Source organism: Delphinapterus leucas, chromosome 9 (assembly GCF_059928025.1).
Source record: "Delphinapterus leucas isolate spDelLeu-1000000601 "Yukka" chromosome 9, BTC_Dleu_Yukka2, whole genome shotgun sequence".
Classification (NCBI taxonomy): domain Eukaryota; kingdom Metazoa; phylum Chordata; class Mammalia; order Artiodactyla; family Monodontidae; genus Delphinapterus; species Delphinapterus leucas.
In genome coordinates this window covers 99,173,483-99,191,790 of record NC_143137.1, presented here as the reverse complement: position 1 = coordinate 99,191,790, position 18,308 = coordinate 99,173,483, and the positions used below count along the sequence as shown (strand labels likewise).

General features: G+C 46.6%; 1 protein-coding gene across 5 annotated transcripts in view; it reads right to left on the bottom strand.

Moving 5' to 3' along the window:
• The window catches only part of VOPP1 (VOPP1 WW domain binding protein), a 103,118-nt gene that overhangs the window by 67,221 nt on the left and 17,589 nt on the right, over window positions 1–18,308 (bottom strand). The gene's annotated exons all lie outside the window — the stretch shown is intronic.

Genomic DNA, 18,308 nt, shown 5'->3' with positions numbered 1-18,308 from the left:
GACAGAAGCACTGTGCCAGGTTCCACGGCACAGGGGCCCAGATGAATCCACCCGATAGAGGAAGGATGGGTTAAAGCCTAGAAAACTGGGTTCCAATCCTGACTGCCACTCACCAGCCATGTCGCCAGTTAGTCCGGATCTCAGCTTCCTTACTTCTAAAACAGGACAGATCGGTGCTTTGTGACCACCTAGAGGGGTGGGATAGGGCGGGTGGGAAGGAGACGCAAGAGGGAGGAGATATGGGGATATATGTATATGTACAGCTGATTCACTTTGTTATAAAGCAGAAACTAACACACCACTGTAAAGCAATTATACTCCAATAAAGATGTTATAAAAAAATAAAAAATAAATAAAACAGGACAGACTCTCCTCCCTGCTGAATGTATAAGACGGCTTTATGAGGTAACTGAGACCGCACATATCTAAATGCCAGACCGGGGTGTAGCTGACTAAATGCCACAGCCACCGTTAGCAACTCTATCCCGAAATGCGCACCCTGAAGCCAGCTTTCTCCATTCTCTAGAACAAATGACTTCCAAGGCTCATTCTTCCCGCAGTCATCTATCATTGAAGCAGAAGCCAGGCTTCCGAACCTCTCGAGAACCAAGATTCCAAATATGTAATACCTTACATTTTGGAAAACTCTGTGGTATGCAGTTTTCCAAAATCTCCCTAAAAACAATAAACCTTTCTCCAAAAAGACTTTGAAAAGTAAATACGGGGGAAAAAAAATCAATCTCAGGGTTTTACGTCTACCCCTAAAAGTAGCTCTATGCATTCTGCAAAGATACTACCGTGATTTCTCAAAAACTGACCATCTACTGAAACAGAAAATACACTTGTTAGGAGAGGTCAGGTCGGCTACTTTCTGTCACTGACTGGGCGCCCACAATAGCCAGGATGCTCTACCAGGTTCCGGGCAAACGGCAGGCCTTCAAAGAGCTCACGATGTGTCTAGTGGAAGCACTGATAGCACAACCATCTATTTCCTGAAGAGAGTGTAAAGAGTAGCGACATACAATTTATAAACTATTAACAAAGCAGAATCTGTGGAACTGTGAGAGAACATCTAGTGTCAGGAGAAATCTAAGTGAGGGAGTGTAAGCTTTAAACTGGAAAGGCTTGTAAGACATCTGTACTCAGGAAAGAATCCCAGTGGTCTGTTATTGAAGGACTAGGATATCTATAAATGTAGTTAAACCCTCCTAAATATAGTTATCCATAGTTAGCCAAGACCTAAATAAGCCCCAAAGAACAAATCCTTGCTAATCCCAAATAATAATCCTCACGTTGACATAAATTATTCTACGTCTATCTCTACTGCCTATAGGAAGAACCAGGATGTCACCATTTAATAAAATAGTACATCCTTTTTCTATTCCAAGCTCAAAGAATAGCTGTACCACAATTCTGATCGACTCTGAGAGAAGTGAATCCACCTGTGACTTTGGGACACGTGGCAGTCAAGAGCAAAGTCGAAGGGATTCAAAGCACTGAGGATTTTATCTAAATCCTACCCCTCTTCCTTCTGTTCAGTGGCGGTTTAGGTGGGATCTTTAAATGAATAGCAAACTGACAAACGAGGGCTTCACCAACAGAACTAATCCCACCCACATCTGGAAAGTAAGGATCCTTATTTTACTTATTGTGGTAATAACTTTAGCCAGTCTGTCCGTGGGCCAATAAGCCCACAATCTGCTGTGCCCCAAGAGAAATCAGCCCGACGACTCTCTCCGCGCTGTGCTGGGACAAGGTGCTGGTTTCACATTCATCAAAAGCTGAACTCAGATGCGCCTTGAGATCCGGCCGCGCTCAGTTCAGCCCAGTTAGCATGGGCTCCACACTCTGCAGTCTGAAGGAGGGAGCCTCCCGGACGCTGGCGGGTTTTGTGCTCAGGACCAGGGACAGAGGCACGAGGCGTGGAGAGGCCTTGAAGTCTGATCAAGAATTTATGGAGGGAGTGACCGTTAGTTATCTCAAGGTCTCTGAATTTCAAATAATAAATAGGAATGATCATGCTTTAAATTCCTGTACTGGAATTTAAATCAGTTCCCTAAGTGTTTATTACTTAATCCTTGGGCTTCTGGACACTCATTTTTTTTTTTCAGGAGCACATTTCCAAGGAACCTTGGTTTTTTTGTGTTTGTTTTTGTTTTGTTGTTGCCGCTGTTTTTAGAAATAAGAGTATGAGGCTGCTCCTAAACATCATTTATTAAAGGGAATAAAAGCAGAGAAACTCAAGAAAACAGAAATAAAAAATCTTCCAGTGTCTTACAGAAGAAACCACCTCATATATGGCCAGCAAATAACCAACAGAGATGTAGCACTATCTACTAATATCCTGAAGATCTTAGGGTCATGGAGACTATAAGACATAAGTAGTCCCAGCTGCATATCCCTGGGAAAATTCTGTGAACTCCCATAACGTACTCTAAATAAAGTCTCTTTGCTTTATCTGCTTTGGTTTTTCATAAAAGAATGGTAGGAGAGCAGATTTCCTCAAGTTCAATTAGATCACCAAAATTAATAGGAAAATAGAGGAAAGCATTCAAATAGAATAAGATTAATGCCCTTAAAGAATAAAGAGCTTATATAATTCAATAAGAAAAGGTAAAAATCCCAATAGGAAAAATATAAAAGTAATAGAAATGAGAATTCTTCAAAGAAGAAAAGCAAAAGGTCAATAAACCTATTTCAAAAGATGCAGTTCATTATTAATCAAATAAATGTAAATTATAATAGTATGGATTTATATATCAAATTATTTAATGAAAAAGAAAAAGACCTAGTATCTACAGTTGATGAGGGCATGAAGGAAGATACATATCACATGATACTGTTGGGAGTATAAATGTAATGTCTCAGGAGGACAATTTTTCAATATATGTCAAAGAACCTTTGAAATGTACATAACTTAAACAGGGTTATTAACATTTATCCCTTGTCCATCACCGGATGAATGGATAAAGAAGATGTGGCACATATATACAATGGAATATTACTCAGCCATAAAAAGAAACGAAATTGAGCTATTTGTAATGAGGTGGATAGACCTAGAGTCTGTCATACAGAGTGAAGTAAGTCAGAAAGAGAAAGACAAATACCGTATGCTAACACATATATATGGAATTTAAGGGAAAAAAATGTCATGAAGAACCTAAGGGTAAGACAGGAATAAAGACACAGACGTACTAGAGAATGGACTTGAGGATATGGGGAGGGGGAAGGGTAAGCTGTGACAAAGCGAGAGAGTCATGGACATATATACACTACCAAACGTAAGGTAGATAGCTAGTGGGAAGCAGCCGCATAGCACAGGGAGATCAGCTCTGTGCTTTGTGACCACCTAGAGGGGTGGGATAGGGAGGGTGGGAGGGAGGGAGATGCAAGAGGGAAGAGATGTGGGGATATATGTATATGTATAGCTGATTCACTTTGTTATACAGCAGAAACTAACACACAATTGTAAAGCAATTATACTCCAATAAAGATGTAAAAAAAAAATTTATCCCAAGGAAATAATATGAACAACTATGAAAAAATGTTATTAATAAAAATTGGAACTAACCAAAATTTTCAGAATATGGGTTTGGCTAACAATATTATAACACATCCAAAAGACATTGTAGAGAAGCATACAATAGCATGGGAATATTTTGCTTAGAAAAATAAAGTCAGTAAAATAGTATATCTAAGATAGTATATTTTTGTTATAAATCATAGGAGAGAGAAAATAATATGAAAAGATATATTTCAAAATACTGATGATAAATGTCACTTTAAAAAGCAGATCATTTGCGGTCCAATACAGAATTCGAGAGTGGATATAAAGAGATATTGAAATTAAGGAAATATAATTGATTGACAAAAGTAAACATTATTCAGGTAGGAATTAAATAAGAAGTAACAGATAAGCAAAGTTTGTTAAAAAGAATATACAAGGCCAGAGGGGGTTACTGAAACAAATACTCACGTAGTCAGTAATTAAAACCGTATTTATAAAAATTTTAACATCATGGAAAATGCTCATTTTATGCAGTCAATCTTAAACACGTTACATATACTTGATTTTAACAATATAAAAATAAATATTAATGTATATTCATAGGAAAAAGAATGGGACTATATATAAGCTTAACTTTATAGTGTTATTTTTTGGACAGTGTGATTTCTTTTGGGTTACTTTACAAACATCTCTCTGTTGAGTCTTAAGTTCCTCTACCAATAATCAGAAGATGTTGTGGTAACAACAGGCACATAACCCTAAATTAGCGCAAAAGACAGGATCCCCTGAAGCACTCGAAACAGGCGTGCAGCGCTCCTGTTCACCTGAACACAAGAGTTCTGAAAACCACGTTATTCTGTTAACATAATTATCAATAGAAAGCGTAATTTATGAGACTGTCATGTCATCCAGGTTCTAGCTCAACGTGAGGTTTAATTTACACACCACTGCGTTGGAAAGGCCACACTCCTCCTGTGCTTCCCTCACACACTCACAACGACCACACTCACAACGACCACACTCACAACGACCACACGCACAACGACCACACTCACAACGACCACACTCACAACGACCACACTCACAACACATCTGATGCCCGATGTGCGTGGGCTTCCCCCTCACCAAGCAATGCTCCGACACCAGCTGGGGGTCCTACAATTCAACTCCATCTGACACTACCTGGAGACAGCGTCAGAGCCCACAGGTCAAGGGCTCAGTCCTCCATGGCTGCCCTACTCCCCTCCCCTCTCAGACGTCAATCGCAAGTCCAGGTTGTCACCTGTGCTTCTGACCAACCAGCTATAGATTGGAGGTTCCCAAGACCCCCTCCTTGGGTTCCGTTAATTTGCTAGAGCAGCTCACAGAACTCATGGAAACATTTTACTCACTAGATCACTGGTTTATTGTAAAGGGATATAACTCAGGAGCAGCCAGGTGGAAGCAATGTATAGGGCAAGGTCTGCGGGAAGGGCAGGGCACAGTCTCCATGCTCTCTGTGTACCGCTCTTCCCGAATCTCCACGTGGTCACCCTGGAAGCCTGTGAACCCCATCCTTTCGGGTTTTTATGGAGGCTTCATTACACAGGCATGATGAAATCATTGGCCATTGGTAAACAGATTCAATCTCCCGCTCTTGTCCGTTCCTCTGGAGATCTGGGGGTGGACTGAAAGTTCCAATCCTCTAATCACATGGCTGGTTCCCCTGGAAGCAGCCCCCATCCTTAGACTACCTACGGGCTTTCCAAAAGTCACTCCCTTAACCTAACAACAGACACCTTTACAGGGGTATATATTTCTCACTATAAGTCACAAAATCACAACCATAAAAGTCACTCATTTTCTTTCTTTTCTTTCTTGTGGGGGGCTCGAGCTGCACAGCTTGTGGGATCTTAGTTCCCTGACCAGGGATTGAACCCAGGCCCTCGGCAGTGAAAGCATGGAGTACTAGCCACTGGACCACCAGGGAGTTCCTAAAAGTCACCCATTTTCAATGCACAGCTTGCTGAGTTTTAGAAATTTACGCAGCTGTGCATTCAACACCACAATCAAGTTTTAGAACATTTCCATCCCCCGTAAAATTTCTCTCATTTCCTTCTGCAGTCAAGTCCAGCTCCCACTGCAGCCCAGGCAACACTACCCAATTCTCCATCTCTATAGCTCTGCCTTTTCTACAAGGTTCAATTAAATAAGAATCATACAACTTATAGTCTTTTATGTCTGCATATGTCCATCAACCTTGCATTTATCAGCAGTTCACTCCTTTTCAGTGCTAAATAGTATTCTCTTGAATGGATACACCACAATTTGTTTATCCATTCATTTGGGTTGTTTCCTCGTTTTGGCTACTATGAATAAGGCTGCTATGAACATTTACATGCAGGTCTTTGTGTGGACCTGTGTCTTCCTTTCTTGGGTAGACACCTGGGAGTGGAATTGTTGGGTCAGGTGGCAACTCTACATTTAACTTTTTGAGGAACCTCCTGTTTTCCAAGCAGCCGCACTATTTTACATTCCCACCAGCAATGTATGAGGTTCCAGTTTCTCCACATTAATCATCTGGTACTGTACTGGTATCCCACTGTGGTTTTAACTGGCATTTCCCTAATAACGAGGTAGAGCATCTTTTCACGCCGGATCAGTTGTAAGGTAAAAATAGCAGCTACCATTTATGGAGAACCTATTATCCTCCAGGGGCTTCTCATATGAAATCTCATTCAACAGCCTAACAACCCTGGGAATTAGGCAGCTTATGTACTTAGAGATGGGTAAACTAAGTATGGGAGAGGTGAATTAACTTGGCCAAGGTTAACACAAGAAGCAAGCAGAAAGTTGGGTTTGAATGAGGTCAGTCGGTTTCTAACGTCGGTGCACTTTCTCTGGCAGTATATAGATGTTGCCGTTTCCTGTGCCACAATAATGCACAATCTCATTCTTTGGGATGTCTGACACATCTCTCACAAGGAGTGAGAAAGAGATTTATTTTAGGCATCATTTCACTGTCTAGAAGAAAACTAAAATGACAATTGAAACCACATGGAAGAGCCCACCTCCATCTCCTTTTACGGGTTATTAGGGATTATACTTCAGCTATGTCAACTACCAATTACTGCATCTCTGAGAGCAAAATCAAAACAAAGGTACTCAGAATGGCTGACCTGCCATGAACAACCACAAACCAAGGGGGCCCGAAGCCCGTCTTAGAGGCAAACCGCAAAACAACCCCTCGTGCCCTTAGAAGAGAGTTCTTAGCTACTAAAAATATTCAGAGGTGCAACTTTGAGGCACAAAACAACATGAAATGAATGCACGGGCTGCAGCCCAAAGGGTTTATGTGACAAATTTTCCAAATGCCCCAAAACATAATTCATTCAGAAACTGACGACTAGGAGATTTAATTAGAATGATCTGAAAGCAGTGATAACAGATGGAAATAGCAGTGCCACTGTTATCTGCTGGCAACAAACGAATATAATCAACCTTGGTTATGGGCTCAATTCCAACAGAAGCACTACAGAAAGACCAGACCTTCAATACTCTCCCTAAGGGCCTAATCCAGGAAAGGCACCCCTTTCAACGGCACTGCCTGGAGCTCAAGAGCTGCAACGTGAAGAGGCCAACAGAGCAGCTCTGCAACCGCAGGCCGGGGGCCAGGGGACACGCTGCTTTAATGACCTCATGGGGAGTGAGTGAGAATGTGAGAAAGATACGTTGTTTCCAACCACATCACACAGTCCCCCCAAATGGGATAACAGATATATACTGGGCCTAAGTCTTTACCAGCAGGCCCAAAACTTAACCACCAGACAGAGGAGAAAATAGCAACTTCTCAGCTTGTGTGGAGAGGAATGCCTAGAAAGATTGATTAGTAACAGCAGCAGCTTTGAGAGCAAAAATGCCAAAGAGTAGGTAAGGATTCCCTAACTTAGGTTGTGTACTGCCCTCCCTCCCTATTCGATTTATGTTTTGGAAGGAATGTGTGTCAGATTGTGTGATGACAGATAGGTTTCTAAAAGTCTGGATTCTAACTGTAAAGAGGACAAGAGAGTGACAAGAGCTGAGGTTTGACGTGGCTCCCCGTGGTCAGAGGCGACGTGACCTACCCCTCACCCTGGGGCAGGAACCTGCAGCCCTTTGCTTGTGCCCCGCAAGTCCCATCCTGCAGCTTCGACTTACCAGGGGCATCCCCGTGCCGACTCCACGGCAGCCGCCACTCCTCCTTCAGGTCTCAGCTTAAACATGAAGTTCCTCCTAGATCTGAATCCACCCGGGAGGACTCTGCTGAACTGACCACCCCGGTGCCGTCTGAGCCCCATGCGTGCATCTCCTGGACTCTCGTCTCTCCAGGAAATGCACAGCGAGCGCAGTGCTTGGCGTTACCTGCTGTCAGCACCCTTGCCCCTCCTAAACGGGAGGGCAGGGACACATCGGCATGACCTCACACTTGGCCCTTGCAGGTACACGGTGCATAATATCTGAGTTTAAAAAGTGAAAGGAAATATGCCCTGAAACAGTCCAGGGCACGTAGTCTGAATGACCTGCTGGCCCACATCTGACAGCGGCTACACTCGACTGATCTCACGGGGACATCACCGTCTTGATGCTCTGTTTTGGGTGCCGCCTCACCTTTTCTCCTACTGAGGAAGCGGGCTGGGGTGGGCTGGGGGAAAACACCCACAGGGAGGAGGACAGCAGAACTCGGGTCAAAAAGGAAAGCAATTCTTTAAGTATCGTAGACAGCCATGGCTTTCCGCCCAATGCAGCACATTTCTGGAAGAATGTCAGCAAGCTTTTTATAGCCCTGTCTCCTAGCTTGTCAGCTATCATTTCTAATAGCTGTCACTGTGTCCTGCTTATGAAAATCTGTGACGGAGATTGTTTTGTATGGCTTTTTTGTCCTTAAGGGAACGGGGGGTGGAGAGAGAAGAGGAAGACCGTCTGGTGGTAAAAAAGCAAATGCAAGCAGATGACAAATTCCATTGGTGGGCTCAGCTTCAATTCTCATGCAGTTTTCTCCTGTGCAGTCCTGGCAAGGACAAGGTCCTGCAACAGTTACCTGCAGCACGTGCCGATCCTACTCCCAGGGCGGGCAGCTGTTTGGGAAGCTGGGGCTGCCCACAGCCTCACGCTGCATCTCTGCCTCCGTCTGTCATTCAGAGCCCGATGTTCAGTATTGCCCCCACTGGCTTTCTGCTTCTGAGTTTGCTCTGCAGTTTCCCCAAGTCTGACCTCAAGTCCCCCACGTGTCTCCATTGTGGCCCTCTTGCGGGTGTCCTGAGCACAACACATGCCAGAATGCGACGCTGTGCGGGGTTCTCTACTGAGCCGGGGACCTCTCTCCACCTGCCGCCTGGCACCGTGACCCCGTGCCTGCTGGAACCTCACGCTGGCATCCCAGCAGAGAGCCTCCACCGCCTCTGGCCCCTCAGGCTCCTAGCTGGTAGCAGCAGTGCCACCCAAGACAGCATTCCAGCCCGCCAGGGCCAGCTCCTCCCCACACACCTGGTCAGCGAGCCTGGTCCGGGGCCGGGAGATGAAGAGCGAGCGCGTGTGGGCTTGCCCGTGGTAAAGGAGGGGATGCGGAAGACGAGGAGAGGCAGGTGGAGACCAGTGGGGACAGGAGAGCCCAGGGCCGCTCCTGCATCCTCAACAGCCCGCATGACCTCCTGCACCCCGGGACGCCAGGCTCGGGGCGCTGCTGGCACTGCACCTGCCTCCCTCCCTTCTCACGAGACTTTACAAGGCTCAGGTGGCTACACAGGGCTCTGCAGACGACAGCCCAGAGGGAAGCAGAGCAAGCACACCCACTCCTTGCTTGCAGTTCTCCAGTGGATCCCCATTCATTGCACGTTTCTCTTTTCTTCTTTCCTGGAGATCACAAAAGCCTTCCTTCTGAACATAATTTGAGCCTAGACAGGACCTCATACATACGGAACAAGCAAAAGTGGTGGGGCTCAGAGAGCCTGGCCTGTACCGGTTTCCCCAGAAACCCTGAAAATGCCTCACTGACAGATTAAAATCCAGACAACCAGGGAAGGTCCTGGCCACGGCCCCCAGCCCGCTAGAGCTCCAGTCTCTGCCACTCCACAGCCACCTTCCATCCCCTGCCATCCACCGCCTCTAGAGGGCGAGCTCCTGAAGGCAAGTCTAGGTCTTCTTTATCTCCACCTGCAATGCTCTTCCCTGGAGCTCCCATGGTTTGGGGCCCGGCTCAGTGTCGCGTGGATGAAAATTTCCTGAACTTTCAGAAAAGGAGATGTTAGTTTTCTCCTTGGGGCTCTAAATTTTACTAAAATCATTAGCACAAAAAGCTTCATTTGCATTATCTTATTTGGTCCTAAAAGTGTTGTATGAATGGGCAGGCTGCTGAGGCTGGAAGCATGCTTAGCGTGGGGTGGGCCGTCCCATGCTGTGATCAGGGGGGACCGTCCCTCTTACATCAGGGAACGCATCGCGCCCACCCGGCAGCTGGTATGAGGCTGTCTCCAAGTGCCTGTGTGCTTTCCCCGTCAGGCTCACTCTTTCACACCCCTGCCCACCCACTGCTGGGGTGCTCTCCTCCCGCAGACCAGGCGCCTCGGGAGTTTAGGGGTCCTGTCACATCCGCCCTGTGACCGCCAGTGTCTGGCCCAGGGCAGGGGTTCAGGAAACGCTTTTGTGGAAATGCTCACGTATCCTCCTCCTCTTGTGCCTGCTCAAAAGTTTTAATTTGAGGGCTTCCCTGGTGGCGCAGTGGTTGAGAGTCCGCCTGACGATGCAGGGGACGCGGGTTTGTGCCCAGGTCCGGGAGGATCCTGCGTGCCGCGGAGCGGCTGGTCCCGTGAGCCATGGCCGCTGAGCCTGCGCGTCCGGAGCCTGTGCTTTGCAACGGGAGAGGCCACAACAGTGAGAGGCCCGCGTACCGCAAAAAAAAAAAAAAAAAAAAAAGTTTTAATTTGATTTGACTAAACACACTGCAGTTTGGACCCCGGCCCTGCTCACTTTCCAGTTAACACCGAGGAGACACTCCGCGCAGCGAGGACAGACAACTTGAAAGCCCAGCGTGCTGTGAGGGCTGCTGAGGGAACAAAGAGGGACAAGATCCCGGCGCGTCTCCAAAAGAAGGGCGAGAGTGATGGGAAAGCATGTGACATGCGCAGGATTGAACAGTAAGGCTGATCTGAAAACAAAACACCGCTGGTGGAGGACACCGGCAGGGGTGCTGGGGAGAGTGACGACAGGGCAGCAGCTCTGACGACTGTTGGGGCAGGGCGTCAGCAGCAGGAAAGGCACGCTTCCCCCCACCCCCCGTCCCGGGTCAATGCAGGCACGCCGCGCTGCTCCCCGCAAGATGGGAAATGCACTAACTCCCCAGAACTTTCACAGAACGTAAACAGAATAGATCGTACAGTGTGAAATCCATAGCTCTTGCAGCCGAACTGCGGACGGAGGCAGAAGAACTGGCGGCAGAACTGGATTTAGAGTTGTGTCTAAGAAGTTTGGAGGGCTTAGTAGAAACTCCAAGTAGTCAGAAACTTGTGGAGGGAGGGGACTGGCCATTTTCTGACAGCCGACCGAACGTCGATGGTGAGTCAAAGACCTTTCCACCTAACCCTGTGTAATTCCCTAACTGGGAAGGGCTGTCAGGACCCTCTTCTGGAGCCAGCTGGACCTGTGGGGAGAAAGGCTGTTCCCCCATAGTCCATCTGTGTGCCCTGAGCACCCACAGTGCTCAGCAAAGCCATGAAAGACGAGCCACGCACCTCTTGCAAGCCTCTCTAAGGTGAGGCAGCTAGCACTTTCGCTCGCACATCATTCCTGAGGATGCTTTCATTATGAGAAAATCGAGGGACTTCCCTGGTGGTCCAGTGGCTAAGACTCGGCGCTCCCAATGCAGCGGGCCTGGGTTCGATCCCTGGTCAGGGAACTAGATCCTACATGCTGCAACTAAGAGTTAGTTAGCATGCCGCAACTAAAGATCCCACGTGCGGGAACGAAGATCCCGCGTGCCGCAACTAAGACCCGATACAGCCAAATAAATAAATATTTAAAAAGAAAGAAAATCGACATGAACCACACCCAGCAGGGAACAGCGATCAGGCCATCCGCTTTTGAGCAAGTAGAGGCATACTGTACGTCAGACAAAGTAACCTTACGTTCGAGCTTTGGGGAAGATAAGGTACAATGTCCGAACAACACTCTTCTTTCTGAGAAGAGACGCCCCAACTTTGCGCCAGGCTTCGGCAAACTCAGCCATCCGCCCTACGACCACCTGAATGGATAAGGATATCCTGTGTTCAGTTCAGCATCACGCTGGGTGCCAGGAAAGACACAGAGCAAAGAAGCACAGTCAGTGGCTGGCCCACAGTTACCTGCCATCGACAGGCCACACGAACGAAACCCATTACAGATCGACCATAAATAAAACGCTGACTCTGCTCATATCCTCACCCATTAAATGCAGATAACATCTCCCTCACTGAGGGTGTTATAAAGACTCTATGAGCTAATATGTGTAAAAGCAAGAAAATGGGACTGCCACCCTTTCCCTGGCCATCAAGAAACAACCAACCTTCCTGTATCTTCCAGGTCTTCCCACTCCAACTGCTCCAAACCATTTCATGAAACTCCAACTCCCAAACTATCCACAAAAGTTCATCCTCCCAAAACCCACTTAGTAAGTGCTAGTAAGTGCTGACTGCCACGCCAGGTACTGGGGGGGGGGGGGGCAGGGGTTAGATGGACCAGGGCCATCTCCTGTCTACACCCTTCGTTTCTTTTGCTAGCTCTTCACAAGCCAACGAGGAGGTCGAGATCTCTGCTTGGAAAACTGCAGGGAGGCTCGCACAGCCAGACGCAATCGCCCAACCCCTGTCCAGCTCAGTCAGGCCAAGCTACCTCCTGCCACATCCCCACATTCCCGTACCCTGGGCTTCAAGACACCTGTCCTCACCAGCTGACATGGCAGAGAACTTTTACCGCTGATCCACTCTGCAGACTATACCTCCATCTAACTGTGAAAGTGCTTCTAGAACAGGAAACGTTGCGAAGTCTATTACTGTAGACCAGAAAGAGTAGGTGCTCATCACCCATTCTGCCCCCATGCTCTCCGCACTCGGGACAGCTGCCTGTGTCCTGCTTGGGCCTGTATTCTCTAACCAAGCCACTTCCTCCAGCCCGTCTGCAAATCCAGGCAAAGATTTAGCCAAGGGTCCTTGCAGCCTCCAAAGTATTACAAAGATGCAAAGTGCAAGTTCAGCACCCCAAAATAGACAATATGTTTGGGTCCTTTTCTAACTTAATGCTCCAGTATCTTCTCAAAAACAAAATCTGAATACAAGTGTCTCCTACCAGGCTGCACCCAAACCATATACAACAAATCAGCCTACAATCCAAAGCCTCATGATTCCACGGCCCAGCTGGGAATCACTGTAAACCAGGACCTTTCGTGGTTTAAGGGCAAACATAACAATCCATTAATGTAAACTTGCAGAAGAGCAAAAGACAGACACTTGCCCAAGAGTTTCATGGGGCACTGTAATAACGAAAAGCTAGAAACTCTAAATGTCCATGAAAAGAGAGCAGATGAAGACAGTCATGTCATTCATATAAAGGAACATTCTGCAGTTCTAAGGGGAATGCAGTAGGTCGGTGCATGCCAACGTGGAAATGGTTCCAAGCAATATCCCTTATGAAAAAAGGAGAAACAAGATGCAGACCACTGTGTGTAATATGATCCCATCTGCGTCCCTTTAACAAGGTATCTAGTATATACATTTTTTAAAAGTTCAGACAGCAGCAAAAGAAACTTAACAGTAGCTACCTCTGCAGAGAGGCTAGAGTTGGGGAGGAACTGGGGAGGGAGAGAGGCCCTCGCGTTCCGTTTCATACCCCTTTTTAACCATATACGTGCATTCATTTTGTTTAAAAAAACCCATCAAATCAGTTATCTATGAAACTATAGAACAGGATCAACATAGATGAAATCCCCAGATCATTTAAGAATGCCATTTCAGTTCATATCCACCACTTTTTAAAAAGCTCCAAACTGAATTCACTTTTTCCCTATTCATCTCTCTCTGCCCGTCCTTAAAACTAATGAGCCATGAAACGGCCAAATGTGAGTCTGAAAGGCTCGAATTCACATCTGGATAGTCATCAGCTCTTCATGAGCAAGGGCCACAGCCCACTCAGACCAGCCTTGGGCACAGCTCACGTTCTCCCTAACAGACTGCGGGGTCTGAAGGAGGACGGCCGCCCCGGGCACGCCGCCTTGGTCCTGGGACAGTGATGCTCATAGGCAGGCTCAATAAATGCACATGAAGCTGCACACACACACAGCCCCTGTGGTGGAACAGCTACTGAAAAGAACACTGATGAATGAGCACAGGTACAGCCCAACTTAGAAAGAGATCGCATCTCAAAAGCCTATTTCTTTTTTTGCGGTACGCGGGCCTCTCACTGTTGTGGCCTCTCCCGTTGTGGAGCACAGGCTCCGGATACGCAGGCTCAGCGGCCATGGCTCACAGGCCTAGCCGCTCCACGGCATGTGGGATCTTCCCGGACCGGGGCACGAACCCGCGTCCCATAGCATCGGCAGGCGGAGTCTCAACCACTGCGCCACCAGGGAAGCCCCCAAAAGTCTATTTCTAAACTAATGGCTTAGAATTTAGGACCCATTTTCTCACAGAAATAATGGTATACATGTGGCTAAACTTCCTGGCTAGCCAACGAATTTCTTCTTAGCTCATGAAATAAATGAACCCCCCTCTGTCATTGTGATTGGCTCAGAACTGTCTGCTGGGGACCCCCGTCCGTGCTTCCTCAGCCCGCCTCCCTGCAGGAGTGAAGCACCCCCGCACTGGCTACAGCACTGGAGGTTGATCAGCCTCGAGGACTAACTCTCTTCCAGGTCCCACTTGCTGCCCCACACCAGCCTGAGGCAGAGGCTGAAAAAGAAAGGTTTAGGGACGCCCGGCTGAAGGCAACGGATCCCTCCAGACACTGGAAAGGTCCTTGCCTCCAATGAGGCTTCGATATTGAAAACTCATTACTGATTTCCCTGCCAAGATGCATTTGGACAGAGTCCATGCCGTTGCCACACAGCTTTTGTCTTATTTATTTTTATGTCTGACTTTGATCTCAAAAAAGGTCTGAGGAGACTATAGAAATAAATACCAATTAAAAACACAAGGCATGGGCTTTCCTGGTGGCGCAGTGGTTGAGAGTCTGCCTGCCAGTGCAGGGGACACGGGTTCGTGCCCCGGCCCGGGAGGATCCCACATGCCGCGGAGCGGCTGGGCCCGTGAGCCATGGCCGCTGAGCCTGCACGTCCGGAGCCTGTGCTCCACAGCGGGAGAGGCCACAGCAGTGAGAGGCCCGTGTACAGAAAAAAAACAAAACAAAACAAAAAAAAAACCACGAGGCAAAAACACCAAAGGCAAATGTATTGAAAGAAAAAATAGATAAATAAACGGGACTACAGCAAAATTTAAAACTGTTATGCTGGGACTTCCCTGGTGGCGCAGTGGTTGAGAGTCCACCTGCCAACGCAGGGGACATGGGTTCAGTCTCTGGTCTGGGAAGATTCCACATGCCGCGGAGCAACTAAGCCCGTGCGCCACAACTACTGAGCCTGTGCTCTAGAGCCCACAAGCCACAACTACTGAGCCCGTGAGCCACAACTACTGAAGCCCGCGTGCCTAGAGCCCATGCTCCACAACAAGAGAAGCCACTGCAATGAGAAGCCCGCGCACCACAACAAAGAGTAGCCCCCACTCGCCTCAACTAGAGAAAGCCCGTGCACGGCAATGAAGACACAACGCAGCCAAAAAAAACAAACCAAAAAAAACTGTTATGCTGCAAACGACACCATCAAGAAAGTAAAAAGGCAACCCATAGAATGGGAGAAAATATTTGCCAGTCCTACAGCTGATAAGCAACTTCTAAAAAGAAGTCTTAAAACTCATCAATAAAAAGACAACCCATGAAAAAAGGACAAAGGAATGACTGTGGTAATACATTTGCACAACTCTGTGAGTGTTGAAAACCACTGACTTGCACACTTTAAATGGTGAAATTCATGTATGTGGATTATAACTCAATAAAATTGTTCTTCTTTAAATGGGCAATTATTTGAATAGATATTTCTCCAAGGAAGAAATACAGATGGCCATTAAGCACATAAAAAGATGCTCAACATCATTAGTCATTAAGAAAATGCAAGTCAAAATCACAATGAGACACCACACTCACTAGGATGGCTATGATAAAAAAGACACAATTAAAAGTGTTGACAAGGATGTGAGAAACTGGAGCCCTCGTACATTGATTCTGAGAGTATAAAATGGTGCAGCCGCTTTGAGAAACAGTCTGGCTGATTTTCAAAAGGCTAAACAGTTAGCATATGACCCAGCAATTTCATGCCCAGGTATGCACTCAACAGAGATTAAAACATACATCCATATAAAAACTTGTACACAAATGCCCAGAGCAGCATTATTCATAAAAAAAAAAAAAGTGGAAACAACTCAAAAAGTACATCAACGGATGAATAAATACTTTGGCCTATTCCTGGGCAATAAAAAAGGAATGAAGTACTAATACGTGCTATAACAGGGAAGAAGCCAGTCACAGAAGACCACATATTGTACGCTCCATTTACGTAACATGTCCGTAACGAGTAAATTTAGAGAGACAGAAAGTAGATCAACAGTTGCTTAGGGCTGGGCACGGGGTGGGGCAGAATGGGGAGTGACTGCTAATGCGCATAGGGTTTCTTTCAGGAGGTAAAACATATTCTAAAATTAGATCATGGTGATGGTTGCATAACCCTGTGAATATACTAGAATATATTGAACTGTACAATTTAAGCGGGCAAAGTGTATGGTATGTGAATTATATCTCAATTAAACTGCTTTAAAAAAAATATAAGAGCACCCAGCATGTATTCGTTTGTGTTAATTTCTAAGATACATTTTTTTTTTAATGACAGCTGAGCAAAATGGAAACAAGAAGAGGAAAATATCAATATGATGAAACTGGAATGAACTACATACACGAAATAACACAACGTTGGTGATCTGGGGCAGTATGGCTGGTGGAGGTGGGTGCCCAGCTTCCAGAGGCCAAGGCAGACAGAAACGTGATCAGCCGGAACATCCCATGATCCATCAGATGGGAAAAAATTCAAAGAGGATCAGTCATCTTTCTGATATCGGAATGTTCTTCCCAAGGAGAACACAGTGTGATTGGCATGAAAGAGAGTTCAGGGTTCCAGGGAGGGCCTCCCCAGAGGGCAACTGCAACTGACAAATGTCATCTGATGTTAAACTCTGGAAAATGCTGTTGAGGATTTCTACAGAGCTGGTGGAGACCTTGGGAGCTCAGCCACACATTCTAAATAAGCTAAGTTAATGAAAACATGAGGCCTCTTTGAACTCAAGGAAAAACAAAAAACTTGTACAATAAAAGAGGTAAAATGTTAGTGTTCTACATGGCTCAACAGTCAGCAAAGTTTAAACAGTCATAATAATGAGGATCTGGGTAGGGATTTAGCCAAATGTTGTATACAAACTGTGTCGTATGTGTATTGCTATAACCGAATACACTGAGAGGACAGAGGGAGAGAGACTGAATAGATAATGTCCAACACCGCTGAGTCTACAGCTAGAAGTATATGTGTATTATTTTTAAATCTGGAGGCAAATAGTAAATGAACCAGCTAAAAAAGTTGAACGTCGTTGCCTTTCAGAAGCAGACCACCATAGCAGAGGCATAAGGGGGCTACTCTTCTTAGTTTTAAGCTCTGGCACTATTCAGCGTTTCCACTGATATGCATATGTCACTTTCTTAAAAATAAAAAATAATAGGGCTTCCCTGGTGGCGCAGTGGTTAGGAGTCCGCCTGCCGATGCAGGGGACGCGGGTTCGTGCCCCGGTCCGGGAAGATCCCACATGCCACGGAGTGGCTGGGCCCGTGAGCCATGGCCGCTGAGCCTGCGCGTCCGGAGCCTGTGCTCCTCAACGGGAGAGGCCACAACAGTGAGAGGCCCGCGTACTGCAAAAAAATAATAATAATAATAAAATAAAAATAAACCAGCTACATACAGCAAACATCATTTATAGTCAGCATAAGCTGTGAACATGGCTTCTAGCAAAGAAGGTACCAGGTGAGACCAGGTGAGGAGCCCCGGTGCTGTGGTGGAGGAGCTCGCCCACCTGCCGGCGCCTGGCCGGGGCCTCCCGCCAGCCCCAGCACGGCCGACGCGCATGGGTGCGGTCCACACTGTGTCCTTTCCTGCTCCCACCTTCTGGCCAGGTGGGCATAGCTGACTTTACCCAGAGAGAAATGCAGGTATGATGACACCCTGGTGTGACTGGAAAAATAAAACAGACATGACTGCAGCTGGAGTCCCAGCTTGTGGGCCGCACCGGTTACACATCCGACAGAGCTCGGCGTGGCTGTGCCCCTATTCTGCTTCCAAGGCCCCTGAGAAGCCCCCACGTGAGTTTGTGTTAGCTGTACCCCTTCCCAGGAGTGCCCCAGGTTGAGAATGGTTACACAGAGAGAACCTGGAAAGAAAAGGGAAAGGGAGGCAGGAAGCCAGGGTAACACTGAGCTAAGCCTAAATTCAACATGGAATCCTGCAACAGGAAAAGACACAAGTGGGAAAACTAGCGAAATTCAAATAAAGCCAGAAGTTTAATTAATCGTAACATTATCAATGTAGGTTTGTTTTTTTTTAAGCAAATATAGTGTGGCAATATCGGATGTTAAATTAGCGGAAAATGGGTAAGAGGTATACAGGAACTCTACATTA